Source organism: Pleurodeles waltl, chromosome 1_1 (assembly GCF_031143425.1).
Source record: "Pleurodeles waltl isolate 20211129_DDA chromosome 1_1, aPleWal1.hap1.20221129, whole genome shotgun sequence".
Taxonomy (NCBI): domain Eukaryota; kingdom Metazoa; phylum Chordata; class Amphibia; order Caudata; family Salamandridae; genus Pleurodeles; species Pleurodeles waltl.
In genome coordinates this window covers 460,463,028-460,486,268 of record NC_090436.1, presented here as the reverse complement: position 1 = coordinate 460,486,268, position 23,241 = coordinate 460,463,028, and the positions used below count along the sequence as shown (strand labels likewise).

General features: G+C 46.0%; 1 protein-coding gene across 2 annotated transcripts in view; it reads left to right on the top strand.

The window, feature by feature from the left end:
* The first annotated feature begins 22,136 nt into the window (after window positions 1-22,136).
* HAPLN1 (hyaluronan and proteoglycan link protein 1) overlaps window positions 22,137-23,241 on the top strand; it is a 329,203-nt gene continuing 328,098 nt past the window's right edge. Inside the window, exon 1 of one of the 2 annotated variants that reach the window (XM_069224798.1) lies at window positions 22,137-22,598. The gene's annotated coding sequence lies outside the window, so the exon portion shown is untranslated. The remainder of the gene's footprint in view (window positions 22,599-23,241) is intronic. The other variant, XM_069224791.1, reaches the window with a different exon arrangement.

Genomic DNA, 23,241 nt, shown 5'->3' with positions numbered 1-23,241 from the left:
GGCCTACTTGATATCATGGTAATGTTTGCTGTTGTTCAAGTATGATAATGAACATGTGATGGCCCTATTTCTCTTTGTATTTGCAGCATCAGCACTGGCAAGCGAATGAGACGAGGCATAGCCGAGTAGGAAAGCATCTGGCCAAAGGACCTTGGGTCAAAATACCACCAACACAGAAGGACCCAATGGCCTGGAGGTGGAGGTGAGTGCCACAGTGGAGACTGCAAAATCATCATCATGTAATTATTTCAGTGGACCCTAGTGGTGGCAGACCCATCAGGGCATCCGACTGTACCATCCTTGTACACCACCCCTGTTCTATCACTGCCCCCCCTGTTGCTCCTCACCAAGTTCTCCTTTTCCGCAGGCACCTCAATCCCATCCCCTGTTATTCCTGCTGCCCTCGGGAAGGAGGCTATTGACCTCATGAAAAGTATCTCTGTGGATCAGATAGCCATTGTGAATTTCATCCAGGAATTTGCATTTCAGCTACCACAGACCAATACATTCCTAGAAGGCATTCATTGTGTAATGTCTTGCCCACAGAGATTTTTCAGGCTCTGGTCTTCACACTGATGGCAGTCAGTCACCCCCCACCTTCCGTCTCCCCTCCACCTCCCTCTTCTCACTCAAAATCCCCACTACCCCTACTTGGCCAAAGCAAACTGACACATTCCCAGCATCCACATCAACTCAGAAGAGCAGCTCACACAAGCACCATAATACACACCGGCACACATACAAACATCAGCCAACCACAGACACACTAACAGTCACCACCCATACCTCTCCCCCAAGAAGAAGCCCACCCTCCCAAAAAGTAGAACACCCCTCCCAAACCCAAGACCATATCCTCCTGACAAATCTGCCCCCCCCCCGAGGATGGTCCCTGAGGTGCCTGTCTGTCCACTTGATGCTCCATCCTGTGGAGATTACATGGCAGTTAGGAGTCAAGTTTTGGCACAATACTGTGCTGGGATGGACCCAAAAATGGACTGGCCAATGGTCTTTATTCTAATTCATTTGGCTATAAAAAACCCAAACTGTTGTTATTTTATTGGGTACACCTTTGTCCTGAAATTCATTTTCTACTGTTATGTTGTTCCTTAGTAACTTGTGTTGTGTGAGTTTCAGCCTGCTTTCTGTTCCTTTTGATGTTGTTTGCATGATGTCACTTGTGGGCAGTGCTGTTGTCCCCCAAGACAAGGGTTATGTTGAGTGTATGATATATTGGTGTTCATGCAATGGTGGTGTCATGGCATTGTGTATTGTTTGTTCTGGTAAGTATTTCATCTTGTTTTGTCCAATGTGAGCATGTATGGTGTTAGACTTGTCCCTCTCACATGGATCATGTATTCATCTAGTCTGTGTCAGCTTGAGTTTTGTTTGTGCAGACATGGAGTGTGTTCAGTTGTGTTAGCTGTGTTTGCATTTGACTGTGAATGTGTCAATTTAGATGTGTGTACCTTGCAGATCGTTACTGTAGATGCAATGCAGTTGGAGTTGTGTGTGCTTTGTTGACTTTCACTTCACTTCCACATTGTGCAGATAGGCGTGCCATTTGGGTCTAGTAGGGCCATACATGTACAGCCATTTCCTGTGCAAATATTGTTTTATGGGCGTGTGCAAAGTGATATGTATCCCAGTGCAGCCTCCTTTCCTGAGTGCTCCTGATGTCCCCACCCAATTGTGCATGTATTGTTTGCATAGTTATCTTTGTATATTTGTCTCTCTGTGTATTGTGCATGCCATTGTCCTTCCATTGTGCTCTAATGAGTGTGATGTCTGTATCCACCGCAAGGCTGTTTAGTGGTAGTGTTGATTGTGTTCTATGCCACTTCCCTACATATGTGTGTTGAATGTGACGACAATCCATGGAATATGTGCAATGCGAGCGTGTGAATTGTTTTTGAGTGTTGATGTAATGTTAGTGTGTTGATGGAGTTGTGTGAGAGAAAGGTGAGTAGCCTTCACTGTCCCTGCGCCTGAGATGGTCAGACATATGTTTTTATAGTATTTCAGTGCAGTGTGAGTGATATGCCCAAAGGAGGCGATTGTGACTGTGAATGTGTCCATATTTATGTCTGTTTCCTACTGTATACATAATGAGATGTGTACTTGGTGCCCAATTGCTTGAGCCTTGTAGGAATTTCGCCTGGTGTGTGGTGGGACCTGAGGTACATACACCTTATACTCTGTCCAGGTATCCCCTATTAGTGAAATGTAGGCAGTGTCTAGAAGCAAGGCTCTCTAGCAGTAGCTGTGGATGAGCAGCCAAGGCTGAACTAGGAGACATGCAAATCTAATTCAATACCACTGTAGTTACACAGCACTTACACACATGAAAGAATACTCTCTGTGTTATAAAAATAAAGATACTTTACTATGGTAACACATCACCAAAATTACTACAGGGGCAATACTCCCCTAGGAGATACATAATGCACAAGTTATATTCACTAGTTGTCAGAAATAGGCATAAGAATAGTAAGAAAACAGTGCAACTAATGTAAAACACAATAGGGAATACTGGACCTAGGGGTAGCACAAACCATATACTAAGAAAATGGAATGTGAGAGTGTCACCCCCACCCTAGTAAGTGGAGTGTGTAGAGGGTTGCTGGGGGTACCAAGAAAGCACAAGGTAAGTACCACAACACCCCCAGCAACCAGAAAAGCAGGAGTAAATTACTAGAATTTCCCCAGAACGCTCACTTAGAAGAAAAGAAGAATTGCAGGTGAAGGTTTCATTTTTTGCAGAGTGTCGCGTCCTGGAGAGTCCAGATGCAGTCTCTTTCATCAGAAGTCAAAGTAAGGGATGCAGAGGAATCCTGCTGGAGTCTTGCAAGCTGAATCTGAGGAACCACCCAAAGGAGAGAATCTAAATAGACCTGAAAGGGGGATTGGCCACCTAGCTTAGTGACCGCCTATCAAGAGAGGTCTCTGATGTCACCTGCTTGGCCTGGCCACTCACGTGCTCCCAGAGTTCCCTGCCATCCTTTTATTCTAGATGACAGAACGCAGGGACCCTCAGGAGGAGCTCTGGGCACCACCCCTGGGGTGGTGATGGACAGGGGAGTGGTCACTCCCCTTCCATTGTTCAGTTTCACACCAGAGCAGGGACTGGAGGCCCCTGAACCGGTGTCAACTGGTTTATGCACAGAGGGCACCAAATGTGCCCTTCAATGCATATCAGTGGCTTGAGGAGGCTACGTCTCCCAAGCCATGTAACACCTATTTCTGAAGGGAGACGGTGTAACATCCCTCTCTCAAAGGAAATCCTTTGTTATGCCTTTCTGGGTTTGAGCTGCTCAAGCAACAGGAGGGTAGGATCCTGTCTATGATGTGGCAGCAGCTGGGGCTGCCTGGAAAACCTCAGAAGGACTTTGAAGCAATGCTGGGGGTCCTCGAAGAAGCCCTCAGAGTGCATGGAATCATACAACCAATGCTTGCAAAAATATTGGGGTATGATTCAAACATGTTTGATACCAAACATGCCTAGGTTTAGGGTTACCATTATGTACTTGGACATAGGTAGTGACCTATGTCCAGTACACGCGTAAAATGGCATCCCCACATTCACAAAGTCCAATAAAGTGGTTCTGGAGTTTGTGGGGGCACTTCTGCTAATGTAGGGGTGTCCTCACACACAGGTACCTGAACGCTGCCTTCTGGGCTGAGAGGGCCTACCATAGGGGTGACTTATAGTGACCTGGTGCAGTGACCTATAGTGAAAATGGGTGCATTCACCCGATTCATGCAGTCTGCAATGGCAGTCCTACAGAACCCTTTGCATGGGCTCCCATATCCCTTCTGCAGCCAATAGGGATCCCCTGGGACCCCAATGCCCTGGGTACCTATGTACCATATACTAGGGGCTTACATGGGAGTACCGGTATGCCAACTGTGGGACGAAATACAGAGTTTTGGGAAAGAGAGCATGATCACTTGGGTTCTGGTTAGCAGGATCCCGGTGAACACAGTCAAACACACTGGCATAAGGTAGAAAAAGGGGGTAACTGTGCCAAGAAAGAGGGTACTTTCCTACAAGCCCCATACCATGTGGACGATGGTGCAAAAATCTGTTTTAACAGTTCTTGAGAAAGGTAGGTGTGTGTTCTTACAATCGGTTGCACCCATGGCGGTGGGGATGTGTATGAGGGGCTTCATCATGCACCGGATGTGTAATGATGCCTGCAGATGACTGTTTCCCTTTGTACTACTGGTTTTCAAACTTTTTAATGCTACACCCCCCAGTGGGAAAAAATAAATCATCAGGCCCCCCATTAGAATTTTTCATAATTACTCTATTAAATTGGCAATGTGAAAATATGTCTAGATTTATTTAAACATTGTGGTTCAGTTCTGTTACCTTTTTTTAAAATGCAATAAACATTTTTCTGTCTTAAATAAAGCACTATTATCTGCATAATCCTTCCTTTGGCCAGAGCCCGGCACCCCCCTTCTGGGAGGTGGTGGTTGGACCGCTACGGTCACATTGGCAGTGTGCAACCTCATATTGTGTCCGGTGGCAGAACAGGTTCTGCCAGCCTGTTTTGGCTTCCTTGTGACTGTGGCAGTCTGTGCTGCCTGGCGGTTCTGGGGGGACTGTGGCGGTCTTTGCTCCAAAGGCCAGCATGGCTCATAAGTTGGCATTCTGACTGCCAACACAACACCGGTAGGACCAGCACTACCACCATGGCACTTGATGAACTGCCAAACTCGTAATGAGGCCCATAGTCTTTTAGTGCGCAATCAGGCACCATAGGATTGAATAGGAAAAACTTTACAAATGCATATAAAATCAGGCACTGCTCTCACAAGTGACATCTTCTTTTATTATGTCGAGATGTCCTGTGTGCCATCCAGAAAAGTTTGGGCAGTTCCTGGTTCAAGTGGGAGCAGTGGCTGAAAGCTTTGAGCTGATGCACAACGGAGAAGAGGACTACTTGGAAACACACTGCATAAGTGGACTAGAAGGTAGATATAGTGTGTCCCCTTGGAGTGTAGAGGTTGCAAGGGGTCAATGACCCCTAGGCACAGCTGGCTTGGCAACACAGTTGCCAAGGAGGCTGGGTGCAATGCACATTGTTCAGTCAAGGGTCCTGTGTCAAGGGGTCCCTTGAGCCAAGTGTGGGTCACTTTGAGGGTATATTGCAGGTCAGCAGGGCCACTCTAGGGGTTAGTTCTTGGGTGTACTGAGGTCCCTCAACTGGTGCTGGTTGCTTGTCCTCTGGAGAGTCTGGAGTGGACTTTGCTTCTGCACATCCGTCTTTGGGGGTCCAGTAAACCAGCCAATGGGAACTCTCAGGCTATGAAAGTCACAGTGCCACCAAAGTAAGCACACTGGTAGGCTGTGTCATTTTGGTCTGGTATGTGGACGTTGGTTGGGCTGCTGGGTCCAGTTCATTGGTCATTGGTCAGTCAGTGAACTGGACATCACTGGTTACTTGCTTGCAATTTGCAGCAGGGTGATATCTTCACTTTCAGGGAGGTTCTTGGTGATTTTCAGAAGGCTGGAGGTGCTCTGGGGGTTTAAGGGTCCGTCAGGTTTCTAGGTGACACCTAAGCGGCACTTGTCGAGTCCTAGGAGCAGCAGGCAGGGTTTGGTGCCTTTTTCTTCTTGCAGCGGGACTTCTGTTTTTGTGCCTCGGGTCTTCTTTGTTCCTGGTATTATTTTGTCTATCAAATCTGATCTGCAGGTCTAGGGATGCCCACTAAATACTGAATTTAGTGGGTGTTAGCGGGAGTACCTGGCAGTTGCCAATGGGCCACCTACTTTAGGGTTGCTACGCCGACTATGTGACCACTTTCTGTGGAAGGAGTCACATCCATAACCATGATTGGCTATTTTCCTCCATCCAAGATTGAGGAAAATTAAATGGAGTGGTCACCTCGCCTTCAACACCTGAGGGAAGGTTCAGGCTGGGGGAGGCACTCTTCCTACTCTGGCTAAGAATTCCCACTGGTTTTCCCACTCAAGGTGAGGGGAAAAACCATTGGACGGCCATCTGCTGCTAGCAGCAGAGGTGTGGGTCAAATTTCAAAGGAGGTAAGACCTTTGAACCTGACCGCTGGTGCAGGGTGCCTGCCTGTGGGAAGATGTGTAACACCTACACAAGGAAAAGCTTTGTGTTCTGGCTATTGAGAGTAGAGGATCTCATCCCTGGAGTCGAGACTTCTGTCTGGTGATGGCAGGCTGGCTAAGACCAGTCAGTAGCCATGCCAGGGCTGCTAGGTTTTGCAGGGGGCACCTCTAAGGTGACCTCTTGATACATTTTATAATAAATCCAACACTGGCATTGGTGTGGGTGTATTATTCTGAGTTATTTGATACCAAACAACCCATTATTCAGAGAGACCATCGTGTTGCTGGGGAATCCCTAATGATCAGTGGCCCGCACGTGTATTTGCCATGGCTTCCCTGTATACTTACTGTATCTTAAGGTGTTGCAAAGATACAGTAGGGGAAAATGTGCTCATGCATACATAGGCCCTCACATGCATTATAATGCACCCTGCCTGGAGGTTGGAAGGCCTGCCAGAGTGGTGACCTACCTATACTGCAAGCAGTGTTAGTCGACATTGCACTCTTGGTGAGTGCCATGTTGAGTTTTCCACTCTTTTTATACACCTTGTCATGCTCTTGGAATGGCAGTCTGCATGAGGCTGATGTGGTGCCTCTCAGAATGGCACAACTACTGGTGCGGTAGCCCTCGTGGGCCCGCTTCAGTACCTATGCCCTACGGGTACCATTGACTAGGGACTTACAAGGGTGGCTGAAGTGCCAATATGGTACAGTTTTGGAGAAAGAGATCTGAACCGCGGATCCTGCTTAGCAGGGGCACAGAACACTTACAGTTTGAAACCATTTCATTTTCCCGGCAAAAGGTGGGGGCTACCATGCCAAAAGAGACCCTTCTCACAGATATGTTGCTCAAATGCGAATTTACCTTAAAAAACAGAAGACAAGAGGAGGTTGGAAAAACAGGAATGGTTTATTTAATTAAACGTTACGGCTGGGAGAGTAGTTACAGCACCGGGGTCTGAAGGCTGTCTCTCAATGTACATTAGTTTGGACTGGTGTTTTATACGCTCCTCTGAGTACCATAAAATAATTAAAACATTCTATCTTAGTTAAAGAATGTGGCCAGTTGTCATGGAGTCATAAATAAGGCCCTGATAACATAAACTGGTGGACCTCAACCTTGAGTGATTAAAATGTGGGCCAGAGGGTAATGTGTCCAGATTTCCAGCCTGAGAACCATGTGGTCGCTGCATGTTCTGTGTTCTGATTGGCTAAATGTTCCTAACTACATGTGGCATCTAACTTTATGGTGTTTTTGTGAATGCACGCACACCTCTGCCCATGTGGGTTTTATTGGGTCCAATCTCCTGGGACCATTGTGGTGCTTCTACATCTATCTGTGAGATTTGATGTAAGTTCCTTGTTTGTGCATTTGTTTGCTGGCTATAGGTCACCCACCCTGTGACCTGTCAGTCAGTAACCTCAGGCCTAGGTCTCAAAGCTTGCCTGACCATGTATCTTCGTGTCGGGTTTAATGGAGAGTTTAAAACAGGAGAATCTACTAGTGGTGATGCAACTGTTCTTATATATGAATGTATTGCCGTGTGCATCAACTTTGATTATTTCCATAGTAACAGATGTATGAAGATACTGCACACACCTGCAACCCTCAGAGCCTCAGTTTATTGTGGCTAAAGAATTTGGACATCTTGTAAATGCCCAAAGTAGGCAGGGTTGGCTCCTGGAACTTTTACCACTTTAGTTAGGATATGCCCAGGAGTCATTCCCACCCACTAGCTCATGCTAGGCATAAATGTGGCATCTCCTGGCGTCTACCTTGGAACACTGACGGGCCTGAGGAAGAACACAAGATAACTGAACCTGTTGTCTATGACCTGAGAGGAGCCCTGAATGACCGGACCTACTCCCTCTTGAACCTTGCACAAAGATGTTAGCTCCAAGATCATAAGGCTGACCTCCTGTTTAACTTAAGGGGATACACAATCCCACAATAATCCTTTCCTACAACTCCTAGTTGAACAGTGGCAACTGGATGTGGACTGGACCCTGCTGTTGGCCTCTACTTGACATCCTGTGAGTCCCTAAGTAATTCTCCAAGGTTTTAAGGGGCTTGAAGAGTGTACTCCTGTAGTGGATTGGAACTTAAAGGACTGTGAGTCTCAAGTGCATCCCCTAAGACACTAGGGCCCTCATTCTGACCTTGGCGGGCGGCGGAGGCCGCCCGCCAAAGTCCCGCCGTCAGGTTACCGTTCCGCGGTCGAAAGACCGCGGCGGTAATTCTGACTTTCCCGCTGGGCTGGCGGGCGGTCGCCTTCAGACCGCCCGCCAGCCCAGCGGGAAAGAGGCTTTCACGAGGAAGCCGGCTCGGAATCGAGCCGGCGGAGTGGAAGCTGTGCGACGGGTGCAGTTGCACCCGTCGCGTATTTCACTGTCTGCGCAGCAGACAGTGAAATACTTGTAGGGGCCCTCTTACGGGGGCCCCTGCAATGCCCATGCCAGTGGCATGGGCACTGCAGGGGCCCCCAGGGGCCCCGCGACCCCCCCTACCGCCATCCGGATCTCGGCGGTCCGACCGCCGGGATCTGGATGGCGGTAGGGGGGGTCGGAATCCCCGCGGCGGTGCAGCAAGCTGCGCCGCCGCGGAGGATTCAATGGGGCCGCGGTACACTGGCGGGACCCCGCCAGTGGTGCCGGTCCGACCGCGGCTTTACCGCCGCGGTCGGAATCCCCATTGGAGCACCGCCGGCCTGTCGGCGGTGCTCCCGCGGTCCTCCGCCCTGGCGGTCAAAGACCGCCAGGGTCAGAATGACCACCTAGGTGGCTTTAGAAGTGCACTCCTGTTGTGGATTGGGACATAAAGGACTAAGTCAGAGGGTAAGATCTTTGACCAAGACGCATATAGTTGATGTGTCCGATCCACACTCCATCACATCCACCCTCAAATTGCACCTAGGTCCCAGTCAACCGCGACCAGCGACTATCAATTGCACTTAGTCCTTCTTGGTGCTATTCTTACTTAAAACTTTAAAAACTCATATCTCTGGTCCATCTTGTTGGATTTTTTTTCTTTTTAATGCCATTTTGCTTATTAAATTGTACTCTATTTTTTGTAATTTTGTATGGGATTTTTATTGTTTTGTATTTTGCCTTTATTTCTTTTTTTGACAGTGCATAAATACTTTATACAATGCCCTGAATTAAGCTTGTCTGCTGTCTGCATGGCTACCAGAATATTGAGCTCAGGTTCATTTTACTAACTTTGAGGGTTCATCCTGACACGGGTTGTAATTATTCTTCGAGGCGGGTCACTACCTACCCCAAATAATAATCCAATTACTTAGGTTGGTGTAAATCCATGGAATCCAGGACTTGTGTTTTGTAGTACCCCACAGTCTGTTGGTTAAAAAGAAAACTCTCTTGTTAAATTAACATTAAAATGTTGATTAGTTTTTGATTTAATTTGATCATTTTTGATTTTTCACAAATGTATTCCTTTTTGCAATCTTTGCACCTGTTCTTTCTGCAAGCATGCAGCATCATGGGGGGGGCTCAGCATGGCAGAGATGAGGAAGATATACAAGGAAAGACAGGTATGGCTGAGCACGGAGTCCAATAAGGAGGACTACCACCTTGCTCTTCGAGCTTCAAAGGAAATATGCACGCTGCAGTCCACCTCACAATAGAATGAGGATGTGGAAGAACTAGAGGAGGAAAATGAAGATGGCATTTAGGAGACTGAAGTACCAGAAGCGTGTGTGTCAGAAAGAGCAGCTTGGCTTGCATTGTCCAGAATGGGAGCAGTGTGTCATTTCAGAGTTTGTCTCAATCAGAACTAGAGGACAGACAAGCAGAGAGGGCTCTGAAGTTGCACTTGGCTGATTTTGCCATGGAGGAGAAGAAGAAGGCTGCTATCCTGGGCTTGAAATAGAAAACATTGGCTCAGGAAGAAAAGATAACTCTGCTGGCCTTTGAAAGAAGTCCGCAAAATAAGTCAGCATGAGCCAGGCATAGAAGTCAACATGGCCTCTGAGTCCACGGATGTAGGTGCCAGTGACAGTGAAGTGTTTAGAACAGGTAAAAGATTCCATATCCCCAAAGACTTTGTGCCTAGCTTTGTGGTGAGGGGTGGCCTAGATAAATGATTGAAGCAATTGAGGTGGCCCTACATATGCACCAAGAGGGATTTGAGACCAGTCTGTGAAAGCACCTGCCCTTTTTAGGGAGGGATATCTAATTGGCTCTTCAAGTAGCTGTCTATTGGACTTGGCCCTCCCTGCATGGTCCCTCAAACATTTTGCCTTCAACCCTCCTGTCAATGAACCTGTTTATTTGTTAGCTTTTAGGGTGCTATGCACTTTACCACTGCTAACCAGTGTTGAAATGCTTGTGCTCTCTCCTTCAAACATTGTAAAATTGGCCTACACCTGATTGACACATTTAATTTACTTGTAAGTCCCTAATAAAGAGGTACGATATGTACCCAGGACCTGCAAATTAAATGCTACTAGTAGCCCTGCAACACTTATTGTGCTACCAACCTACATACCCCCTAAAACATGTCTCAGGTCTGCTACTGCAGCCTCTGTGCAATCTAAATTGTGATTTTGAGTTGACCAAATAAACCTTTTGCCAAGCCTAAACCTTTCTTTCTAATATATATGCCACCCCTAGTGTCGGTACTAAACAGCACTTAAGGCAGGATGCAGTGTATTTAAAACATTGGGCATGTACAGTTAAGTTTTCATGACCTGCTAGGGACTAACTTTTACATTTGCTGTTAACTACTGCATGGTATACCTCTTCCATAGGAAAACATTATTACATTTAATAGGTGATAACTTTTGTTTAAGAACAGGTAGGTAAGTCCTCTTTGGTCTCTAATGAATTGTAATTTTAAATCCTCTTGTATGGTAAATTCAGATATTAAGTCACAATTTCGAAAATACTATTTTTAGAAAGTTGGCATTTTGGTGTCTGTAGCCTATGTCCTGTATCAAATGACTAGTTACAGTTGGCCTTTGTGCATCACTCCCAGACATGCAAACAAAGGGGGACTAGATGTTGCCAATATGATCCATCCTGCCAGGATGAGAGGGGAAGAGCCATTCTCTGTTTCACTTACATTTCAAAAGAGCAAAAGAGCTGTGTCAACAAACTTACAAAGGACTCACCCTAGCCTTTTTGCACCCCAGACATCCTGGGACCAGAGTAGGGAGGAAGTAAATTACCGAACCATCTGTGGGGGGAAAACTCCAGAAGTTTTTTCTACTTCAAAACTAGCATCAGGTATAGACATATGGCCCTCCGACCCACTCTTCAGTTCACTCCTGGATCTGTGGATACTGCAGAAGAAGGACTTCCCTTGCTGTTTGTGCTGGTCTTGCTCTCTGAAAAGGAAGACAGGGCCTACCCCCTTTTTCCCAGGCAGAGTGACTCCAAGGGTCAGGTGCCTGGCTTCCTGTTCTGAGCTACAAGGGTACAAGAAGATCCAGGGGCTTCTCTGTACCTACCCATCTGACCTGTTGCACCAGACCTGCCTGAGCCCTGCTGACCTCTGCTGGAGTGTGTTACTGATCCCCAAGAGGTGCTTCACCAGGTCCTGGACCCTTAGCTGGCATCATCAGACATCTTCCTGTGAAGAAATCCTGATGCTTTTGGCTCTTCACGAACAGGCCCACTCAACTGAAATGTTACAACCTGTGATGATTGCCATCACTATGCCTAAATAAATAAGGCGTGAAACATGTCGACCATTTCCTAGGGTGTAGGATTAACTTTTCCTTCTCCCCACTTTTTTTTTTTTTGGTAGAGTGGAGTAACATTATCTCCTTTCTCACTCCCATTGTATTTAACCTTGACCTAGACCCCTTGTGTAAAATAAACGTACAGTTGGTGCTAGAGCCAATTTTAATCCACCCCCTCAAGCTTCCCCTTCTCCTCATAGGTCTAAATCTACTCCTATGCTGAACCACAGCACACATTCAAAGGATCTCTGGCAAAGAACCCCCTTGAGGGGCCAGTCGGACATTGCAGTGCCAGCCCGATGAGGAGCAGGCCCTATGATGAAGCATGACATCAGTTGGGTGTGTGAGGGGCCTGTCTTCTACTCTTAGAGTTCCTTTCGACCTGTGGCCTTTCCCTATGGAACAGTATACCTTATTTATTTGGACTTAACTTTGGGAGGATGTGCACTGGACCATTTTGAAATCTCCCTGTCCCCTGAGTATTTCATAGACTTGCACAGCGGCCCAGCTGTGTAATATTCATTAGGGTAATTTACCCATTATTCTCTGAGCTAGGTTACCATGGAAGAATTCCAAGGCCTGATCTTTGATGATGACGTTGTGAATGCCATTTTACAGACCCCATCCATTCTTGGTATTGATGGAATTGGACCCTCAGGTATCCTCAAGGAGGATTGGGAGAAACTCTCCTCTTTGAAACGTGACCTTATTAAAACAACATTACATGGCACTATTATGACAGAATACCTCTGGGCCAATATAGCTCCTAATGGCCTCATTGTAATCAACATACCTATAATTTTTTTCAGGACTTGGTCTCTAGAAAATGACTAGGCTCAAAAAACATGGAAGTGCACTAGGAACTGGCTAGTTTTGATTATCAACACAGCGAAGCGACTAGCAGATTCCATCACAGATGAGATTAACCTGGTAGAAAATACATTTAAATCCACTCTAACCCTGACAGCATTTAAGAACCCGCTTGCTGAGATCAAAGAATACCAACCAAACCAAACCAAAGAATACCTCACCCACCAAAAGCTTGCTAAACAACAAAAGGAAATCAGAAAATTTATCAAGGAGAAAGTGTAACCCTATATTAAGGATGCCCATGATGTGGACACACAATCACGATCCTCAGATGAATCCTGACCTCCCTATAGAAAACCAAGAACCTACAGCAGTAGCTCCTCATCGGATGGTTGGAGAACAGATGAGGGTATGCCCCAACCATACTACAATCTACCCAATTTCCAGATGCCCTAGCCTCCACCATGGCAATCCCATTACCCTATTTTCCAACCATGCTCAATGATGCCCTTTGTGCCTTTTTTAACCCGAGGCTGGGGCAGAGGAAGAGGCAGACACAGAGAAAAAGGTTGATACATCCACTGGGCCAAGGAGAAACCACAGATGGTCACCAGGAGCCGGGGCAAGAATCGGACAAATACAACTTAGTGGTGTATCTATCACAAAGGCCTCTATCTACAGATGAGATACAGGTCTTGAACAAAGAGGTGGGCTATGTACCACCCCTAGGGAAGACTTTTTCCGTCTACATTGTGAACTGTCCGAATTCTTCCGGAAGATTCGTTTACACTTTTTTTTCAAGGATAGGCCCACAGAGACTCTAAGGGAGGACAGTGGACTGAGGAAACGTTCCACTTTTACCCCCCCAACTGTTGCCATGCCATGCAAACCACTCACATTTGAGAAAGCGGTCCTCTCTGATGTAGATAAACAGAAACCAAAGCACCCCTTTATGAACACTTTTTCAAGGGATCATAAAGTGCTCAAGACTCTTGCACTAGATCCCAAAATAATTATCAAGCAAGCAAAGGAGACAAAGGAGGTGCTATTGTAATTTTGGACTCACATATGTACAGGCAAGAATGCCTACATCTTTTGAACGATACATCCTACTATGACCCAATATCACAGGGTCCTACAGACAGGTTACAATGTACAATATGTACCATGATCAATGAAGCTGAGACTAACACATGGAAAACTCACAAAGAGGTGTAATTCTTGGATGCTCACCACCCACGTACACCATACTTCTACAGCCTCCCTAAAATCCACAAGGGAATTATGCCATCCCCAGGCTGACCCATTGCCACGGGAATAGGCTCTATCCTTGAACTCCTCTCTATCTTCCTTCACTAATGCTTCATAGTACCAGTGACAAAGCGAACGCTCTGATGGCATTCAGTTACAAGTCCCTCTTTTGTTTTTGTTGTGTTTTTTTTTCAAATGGCTCCTATGTATACAGGCATATTGATGAGCCCTCTCTTTACATTGAATAACGGGAGGCTCCACCTCTCCCGCCCCCGTTCTCCTGTCATTAATGCTCCAAAGTGCCAGTAACAGAATGTACGCTCTGTTGGGACTCAGATACACAGTCCCTTTTTTGTTTTTTCATTTGGCGTCTTCACTAATCACTTTGCATGGCACTAGTGAGCCCTGCAGATACATACGGACTTATTGACAAGTCCTCTTTCTATATCGAGTCAGAGGCGGCTTCACATCTCCCGCCCGCGTTTCTTCTGTCATTAATGCTGTTTTTTGGTGGCTCCCCGCCTGCGACTCACTCTTATACCCAGCGGCTTACCAAACCCTTCACTTCTGGGTTTGCGGACGCCGGTAGGTCTCGGCTCGGGAACGCCTCCAGGCAATTTGTGAGTAGTGTGTTTCTTCATTTCTTCTAACCCTTGTTTTACCCACATAGCGGGACCTGGTCTGCCGGGATATTATCCCCATGTGTAATGCCCTATTTGTTTTCACTCCCGATCCCAGCGAACAAGCAGCATCGTTTTCCCATAGTCTTTCCAGATTACACCCTTAGCCTGATGACCTGGGTAAAAACTTTTTTATCATAGGCATGCCACCCTTGACCAACACTCAGTGATGCCCGAGACCCCAGTTTCTTTGCGGTTGTGATTACCAGGTATACTTCAATGTTTGGGTTTGACAACCCATGATGGTTATCATTACATCCATGGGTTGTTGCATATGCAAACCCACTACTTAGTGAGCTCCTCTTCTTTTTTTATCTGTGCTTTTGGTGGTCCATTTCTGTTGCACCACCTACTGGTTTTTATACATGCCTTTGACTATGAGTAACTAGCTTCCCAAGGCTAATATGCCTTTCAGTGAGTTCCATACCCCTACTTCCCCTGCCTAACAGTGTGTTACCACTACCACTCCTTGTGCCCTCCATACGGGGTCTATATTGTGGATGGCAGCACTCATGACACTCTAAATAAGTATACCATGCACTTGGATGCCAGCCTGATCAGTGGTTTCCCAATAGTGGCTATAAAAGGTTTTTTTTACATATATACCACATGTCAACACTAGAGATTCTTTATCTTGTCTATGTACCAAGTGAGGCTCTCTCCTAGCACAGCGCTTTATGTTTGTTCTCTCATGTACACAAGGAGATTACTATATATCCACAATGTGCCTTCACTTGTAGCAATTTTTGCCATATAATATCTATTTTTCATGTTCTAGTTCTTGTGTATTTCAGGGCCAGAGTAGTTCCTCGACTTGCAATTTCCCAAGGGGGCCCTTTCCTTAATATAGGAAGGTAAGATACCTAGCTTAATGTGTTAACCTTTTCATGGTGATCTACACATGGAATTGGCATGTTCACGATGAGTCAGTGTTTGTGCACTATTTGGACATTGATTTGATGATACAAGTAACTGTATATGTTTTCCTCTCCTTTTGTTTCCGCAGGTCCAAACCAGTTTAGGTTTTCTTGCTTAGTTCTTTATGTAAGTTATATTCCTTCTACTTACCTCACAATTTTGAGTTCTTTAGTGAAGCACAGGAGTTTTTTGTTTCTTAGTCCTGAAGAAACGCCATCTGCTCCTCATGGACAATATAGGCGTGAAACATGTTGACCATTTCCTAGGGATGTGGGACTAATTTTTCCTTCTCCCCACTTTTTTTCGTAGTGTGGAGGAACATTATCTCCTTTCTTACTCCCTTTGTTTTCCTTATTTTTAACCTTGACCTACACCCAGACCCCTTGTGTAAAATAAACATATAGTTGGTGGGGTCTAGAGCCAATTTTAATCCATCCCCTCCAGCTTCCCACTTCTTCTCATAGATCTGAATCTACCCCTACGTTCAACCACATCACACATTCAAAAGATCTCTGGCAAGGAGCCCCCTCAATGGGCTCGTCAGACATTGTGGTGCCAGCTCAACAAGGAGCAGGCCCTATGATGATCCGTTGGGTGTGTTAGAGCCCTGTCTTCTACTCTTAGAGTGCCTTTTGACCTGCGGCCTTTCCCTATGGAACAGGACCTTATTTATTTGGACTTAACTTTGGGAGGATGTGCACTGGACCATATTGAAATCTCTCTGCCCCCTGAGTATTTTGTGCCTTCATTATGCTCTAGTAGACCTCACTCTTCTCACTACAGCAAGTGCCAGCGACAGCCTGCAACTTGAGATCTGCACATCACGCTACAGCATTAACAGCCCAGGGTGATAAACAATGTGAAGGTCCAGCAATATGCTGACAAGATCTTTATGCTACAGAGATGACCATGCTTTCCCTGCTCCTTGCAGCTTCCTTTGTCACAACATAGACTCTTTGTGCTAGACTCTGAGAAGGTAAGTTTATCAGCAGGACTAACCTGGTCCCTGTATATGGTCTGCACTCCATCGCTGTTGGTTTGAACACATTACTTTCCTCCAGTCTGGCATGACCAGCTAGCCATGAGTGGTGATTTGTGTTTTTGTGCTCTACACTTGCCTAAAACTTAGAAATTGCATTCTCTGGTTCTACTAATTGGATGTTTGTCATTTTGGATATTAGATTTTGCTCCATTTTTCTACATTGGTGTGGGATTTTTCTTCTATTGTGGTTTAACTTTATTACTGTTTGCATGCTGCATAAATACGATACACATTAACTCTAAGTAAAGTCAGCATCTTTTTTGTCCAACTACTAGAGGGTTAAACAAAGGTTAACTTAGTGACTTTTGTAGCTTAACCTGACAGGGATTGTGGTTATTGCTTGTGAAGGTTCTTTAATGCCATCAATCAAAAAAAAGATTTCCTTCTCTGGCCAGATAAAGTATGCTCTCATTAAAGAAACCAGCAAACTTTCAGACCATGGAATTCCATGGAGATACATAAAAACTCTGGGAGATTCTGTGGAGTTCTGCAAAAATGCAGCTTGCACTACTCACATGGCAATTTAGTGCCGGTAGGGCGAGCAATGATGAAACATCAGCGCAAACGGCACCATTTATTGTATAAGAGTGTGCAGCCATTTGAGATGATTTTGCTGTCAATTGAGCAGAAACTCTAATTGAGCTGCAGCAAATCTATATACGTGGCAGCGTTCTAACTTCGACTGCTCACAATCACCTGTGACTGCCCGCTACTGCCCACGACAGCCATTGTTAGAAAATGATGCTAGGGGACACCAAATCTTGCTTGCCATCTCACATTTTCTGGAACCTTAAAGGAGAAAAATTCCACCATGAGACGTCTAGTGGAATTTAACCGGAACTTCATGTTAAATACTAATGCGAAGTGACCAAAGTTCCAATAATTCCACAGGTATAATGAAACACTTCGCCTACTTATCACTAAGTTTGATCTGACCTCTGAGAAGTATCACCTAAAGTTCAGCACGAGCTAGAGGTAGTCACGCTAGTAATGGGCACATTTTGTGGATTCTTCTAGCAAGCTACTGGGTGGTTGGGTGAACGGCGGCAAAGTAAACAATTATGATCAGCTGTACAATTTAGTTAGAGAGGAGAACATTTTAAGTAATTGTTTTACAGAGTTGTGACAGCAGTTCATAGACAATATGCTCAGTGTGCCAAGAGAGCTTGGGAAGGAATCTGACCTTTGGATTAGCAACAGAGTGCCCAAAAATGTACCCAATAGTGACCACAGAAAGGGTGGCTTAGGTCCCAATCTGAAGAGCGAAAGAAAGGGAATCTAAGGATAATACAGAGAGGTCCCCAAAATGGCCTCAAAAGTGTTTTGAGAGATTCCAAGACCTCTTCAGAGCACAGAAGGGGAGGGTTTAATGGGCAGAAGCCCTGGAAGCCCTTTCACCTGCCCAGGTCTTATGACTGTCTGCAGTCAGGGCTTAGGAAGATAGACTCTGTATGTCCCAGGAAGCAACCCACTGGATAGACCTTCACAAGACTGGCTAATGTAGCCCTGTGAGAGGTTTTTCCCAGGAGAGTTGAGAGTTGGACCGAGAAGGTAAGATGGTGATCCCTGAGGGTAATAGACAACATGTTCTGGGACTAAGAACAATTGGGCATCCGGTCAAAGCTTTATGGATAGCTGTGTCGGCCAGATCATGGTGGCACCCAGGCTTGTTTTCCCAGAACAGTATCTGCCAGGGCAAATATTTAGGGTGATGCAGGCCCTTGGGCAGGACTTTTTCCACCCTAATGCCCCAGTATCCCTAGTTTGGAAGGGGTACTTGACTAGAGGAAGGTCATTGTCAACCCCCAGATGCTGACTGCATCCTAGTCACAGACCTTTCCTGACTTGAAAAGAGCTGGGAGAGGTTGCCCAAACACACAGATTTCTGGGAGAACTGTCCCTAAATCGAGTGTAGAGAGGCCCAGATGAAGAGTAAGTCTTAGGAGGTGGATGTTATCCACAGTGGGAGGACCAGTAAGACAGAGGTTACCTTCAGCAGGAAGGCACCCCAAGACAGATCCTAGTGAGAGCACTTCTGACATGGAGGTGCTGCTGTCCCTGTCACAGAAACAGAGGACATGAGACAAGCACCAGACAGACCATTTCATGACACCGTCACTGTATGTCACCCTTGAGAGGACTTCATGTCTGCCCAAGAAGCCCTGGAATGCCAGGCACCTATTCAGTCTCAGCAACGAAATAGGGAGAGTGCATCTTAGACTGGGACATGCTGCATCAGCTAGATTGCCCTCATTTCCATATGAACCTACTGAGTTTCTCCTGCTAACTCAAATGATTATGAATTCTGGAAGTAGGGAATGTGTTTCCAGACTGTATGGATCACACACTGAATGTTGTGATAGAGCTACTAACAAGGACCTTGGCAAACAGGATTTGAACTTGGGTGATTTTAGGCTTAACATGTGTAGATTTGGATGTGCTCTAACTAAAGTAGAGTCTACATGTTATAGACATAAGATGCTTAATGTTACATTTCTGAATCAACTCTACTGCCCCCTTCAGTTTTTCCACTGATTAGATCCTAATAGGCCTTCTCTTTGTAGGTGTTGCATGAGAGAGACAACTTTTTTTTTCATCTGGTATGGGAATGTTCACCAATTGCAGCATGCAGGAAGGTAATTCAGATTGCCGGAGAGATAGTGTGTGCACAGGTAAACTGCAAACCTCTAACAATGATGCATGGAATGCTTCCCTAAAGCAATAGAGAGATTTGTGGCAGAGGTCATACTACTAGCAAAGTGAAAAATGTGTTTTTGGGTGAATGGGATGCCTCCAAAAGTGGAGGAATAGATACAGGCTGCTCTAATCAGTAGGCTGACAGCGATAGAATACTCATCAATGCAGGTTCTACAGGCAGGAGGAAGGGACATCTGTGGTCACTCATACACTGTCTAGCTCTCCAGCTTGATTGAAATGATAACATGCAGCGAGTAATGGTGCTGAATAGTCTTGATACACTATGTGCCAATTTTGTGGTCTATATGTTGTCAGTCACCAATGACATCTGAACCCTCCTCGACCAAGGAGAAACAGCAGCTTTGATCTTCCTTTACCTCTTGGAAGCCTTTGACACTCTATCCCACCACATGCAGCTTGAAAGACTCCAGCACATTGGTATCCAAGGGGAGGTGCTCAGATGGATCACCTCCTTCCTCACATAAAGAACCCACAGGATCCACCTCCCACCTTTCACCTCCAAACCCAAGGAGATCACCTGTGGTGTCCCCAGGACTCAGTCCTACATTCTTCAACACATATATGGCCACGCTGGCCAACATCATCAGATCCCATGGTCTCAACATAATTTGGTACGCAGACAACATCCAACTCATCCTTACTCACCGACGACCCCTCCACCACCAAATCCAACTTCCACTGATGCATGACAAGCATCACTGACTGGATGAAGAACTGTCTGCAGCTGAACACAGACAAGATGGAAGTACTGATCTTTGGCAACAGCAGCAACAGGTGGAATCACTGCTGATGGCTATCAGACCTAGGACCCCTGCCCATTCCCTCCGACCACACCAGAAACCTCAGATTCATAATTGACAACAAGCTTACCATAAAATCACAGATAAAAGCTGTCTCCTCCACCTGCTTCCTCACTTTGTGCATTTTACGTAAGATCTTCAAGTGGCTACCCCTACACATGAGATGCACTGTGACACAGACCCTCATCACCCGCTGACTGGAAAATGGCAATGCCCTCCGAATAGGAATCGCTGCACACCTCCTACAGAGACTTCTGACCTTACAGAATGCTGGATCCAGACTCATGTGAAGCTTCCCCAATTAACCCACATCACATCCCACCTCAGGCAACTCCACTGCATCCCGGTTCAGAAGAGATGCCACTTCAAGCAGCTGACCCTTGCATACAAGCCCCTACACAACCAAGGACCCGCGTACATTAACCACCATCTGAACTTTTACCAACCGTTGAGAAGACTACAGTCTGCCTCCCTTTCACTTGCCCATACTCCCCACATCTACCAAAGCAGAAGTGGAGGATGCCCCTACTCTCACATCGCAACAAAAACATAAAACAGCATCCCCACGCACCTCCTGAACATCGCCTTGCTTACCGAATTCCGGGTGGCCCTCAAGACCTGGCTGTTCGAATAAACCTCTAGGACCTGCAAGAGTCTAGATGCCCTATCGGGTGATTAGCAGTGCTTTCTAAATCCTGACAGATTGATTGATTGACTGATATTATTATAACTAGCTGTATGCACCCTAAATGTGCAATATTTTGAACAAGTCTGAGAACACCATTTTATTGAGTGGGTCATATGTAGCGCACAAAGCTATGGTCACACCAAGCTATAATGTATGGATTATTGCTGGTAAATATCCATGTCCTGCTGATGTCAAACCTATTGCAAGCCCATGGTATGCAGTATGTTATGTATTTGTTTTTCTTTCTTTTTTTTAATCCATATATAAATAATTAAAAACCTAAAAATAGTCCTACTATGGCAGATGCAACCACGGTGGTGGTGACATCTTAGTTGCCACGCTTGAGATTAATAACTTTGGTGAATTTAACTCCCCAGTGGAGGGAAATCCACTGAAACGCCAGACTGAAAATCCACCTCCCTGACCTTAAAATGGGGTCTCTGTGTACTGCCTTACTATAAGAGGCCGACTAATTTCGTCTCAGTTAAACCAGTTACAACTCATTGCTAAAAAATAAAAGACACTTGGAAAGAACGTGTTTACACTGGTCATGCTTGCAAAAATAGTTTCAATGTGTTCATTGTTTTTACACATTGGTTTCCTTGCTCCATAATCTCATAATGTGTGTTTTGGCTTCACTCACTCTCACTTACTTCATCCAGCAAAAGTGTGTCAGCCTCTGTTCTATTAAAAGGACGATGTTTTCTGCACCCTCTTCCTTTCTGAACAACCCTAGATACGTGTCCCAACGCACCATGCCCCCCACGCAGATAATACCATAATGTCACTCTTCTTGCATTTTCCCGAAGTTTCCCTCCCCCACAAGCCTCCACCCAGTCGCACTCATGACTGCAGCTTTTGACTTCCAAAGGTGTGCTCTGCCCAGCTCCATCAAAGCCGGGCCTGTAATTGACGTTCCACGATATTTCCTCCCCAAAAAATCTGTTTGTCCAGGATGGGAATCAATGGTCTCGCATTCTCCGTGTAGTTATAATGCTCACTTGTTCTGGGGGAAGTTGTTTTGCTATCTATTATGGTGTTCTAATGTGTTCCTGTGGTACCCATCTGGTCCTCATTTGTGCAAATGATTGGATATGAATATTAGAACCCCACCCTTCCCCTCACATACTCCACAGTGTGTATAAGTAAGACCCTGCTGCCCGTCTGTGTCAGCTGGTGCCATGTACTGTAAATTGTTTCATCACAGGCAAAAAGTTTTATCTGCGAATGGAGAGCTGATCTCTTTATGCCTCCATCTCTAAGTAACAGGAGAGTCAGATGTCCTCGCTCCACGCTGGACAACGTTTCTTCTTCAGAACCGACTTTAAAACACTTCTTCCGGGATCGGCAGGGTGCTGTAGAAACCAAGACCTGGATAGGAAAGTTTTCAAAACCGCGACGACCCGGTGGCAGTCGTAGAAAGTTATGTTTTCAACAAAAAATATTAATTTTGGCACTTCTGTGTTGATCGTTTGGACATTTTCTGGGACGAGAAACTAACATACTCAGAATAAGAAAGCATAAAAAAAGCATTCTGAAGAGAAAGCAAAGTGTTAGCAGGGTGGAAGCGTATCGTTGTGACCTGCAGCTCTCTGCCACCCTTGTTGTCCTGGGCACTGCTCGGACCGCGCGCGGAGCAGCAATTAGCAGGTCTTGGAGGCGTACTTTAGCTGTGACGTGGTGCTTTTCCTTTCCTCTCTCGGTGGGAAAGTGGCTTCCTCTTCCCTGGCTCAGGACCCCTTGCCATACAGAGAGCCACAGAGGCGTATTCTGGACACACAGTGGGCACCACTTCGCAAGGAGCGCTCTGAGTGCGCATCAAGGATCCCACTGCCTGCTACAGCACGTCCCAACCCTCTGTCCTGTCAGCTGGAGCTCCCCAGGGCATCTCAGAACAGGTAACAACTTTTCCAACACTTTCTAGCATGCTTCTGAATTTTCTTAAGTTGCAGTGTATTAACCTAGCTCTGTGATTAACATTTCAGACCAAATACGGGGGATCTCGAGACTAATGTTACTAACAGAGAAGCATACAGCCCTCTTTCATGTAAACGTTCTCTATGCTAAAACGGGCATGTCATTGCAATGCCAGGCTCACCTCCTTTGAAGTGCAGTAGTGCCATAGCTTCAGGGCACTATATTTAATTTCTGCGTCTCATTGCTTCATAATAGACAATGCGGTGGTGCGGGTGGCCAGGATGAATTTCGAACATCTGAGCTCACCTTTGTGTACAGTGGGGTCTTTAGGAAGCCGGGGAGCGGCGCAGGTGTGAGCGGGTGTGCGTGGGACGATGCCTTGAAACGGCGCCTCGCGCTGCGCTCAAGCATTGCTTTCATGGATGGGGTGCCATGCAGCCAAAAGACGCGTCATTTGGCACGCGCTAATAGTATTGCCCTGGCAACAGGCATCTTTAGCTAAGTGATAACACCCTCGTAAAACCAGAGTAATTACTTATTTTATTCAAGCGCCAAGAGACTGTCCCTTCGTTTCACTCTATTGATCTCTTATGTGTATGGCCTACAGTGCTGAAACTAACCCGC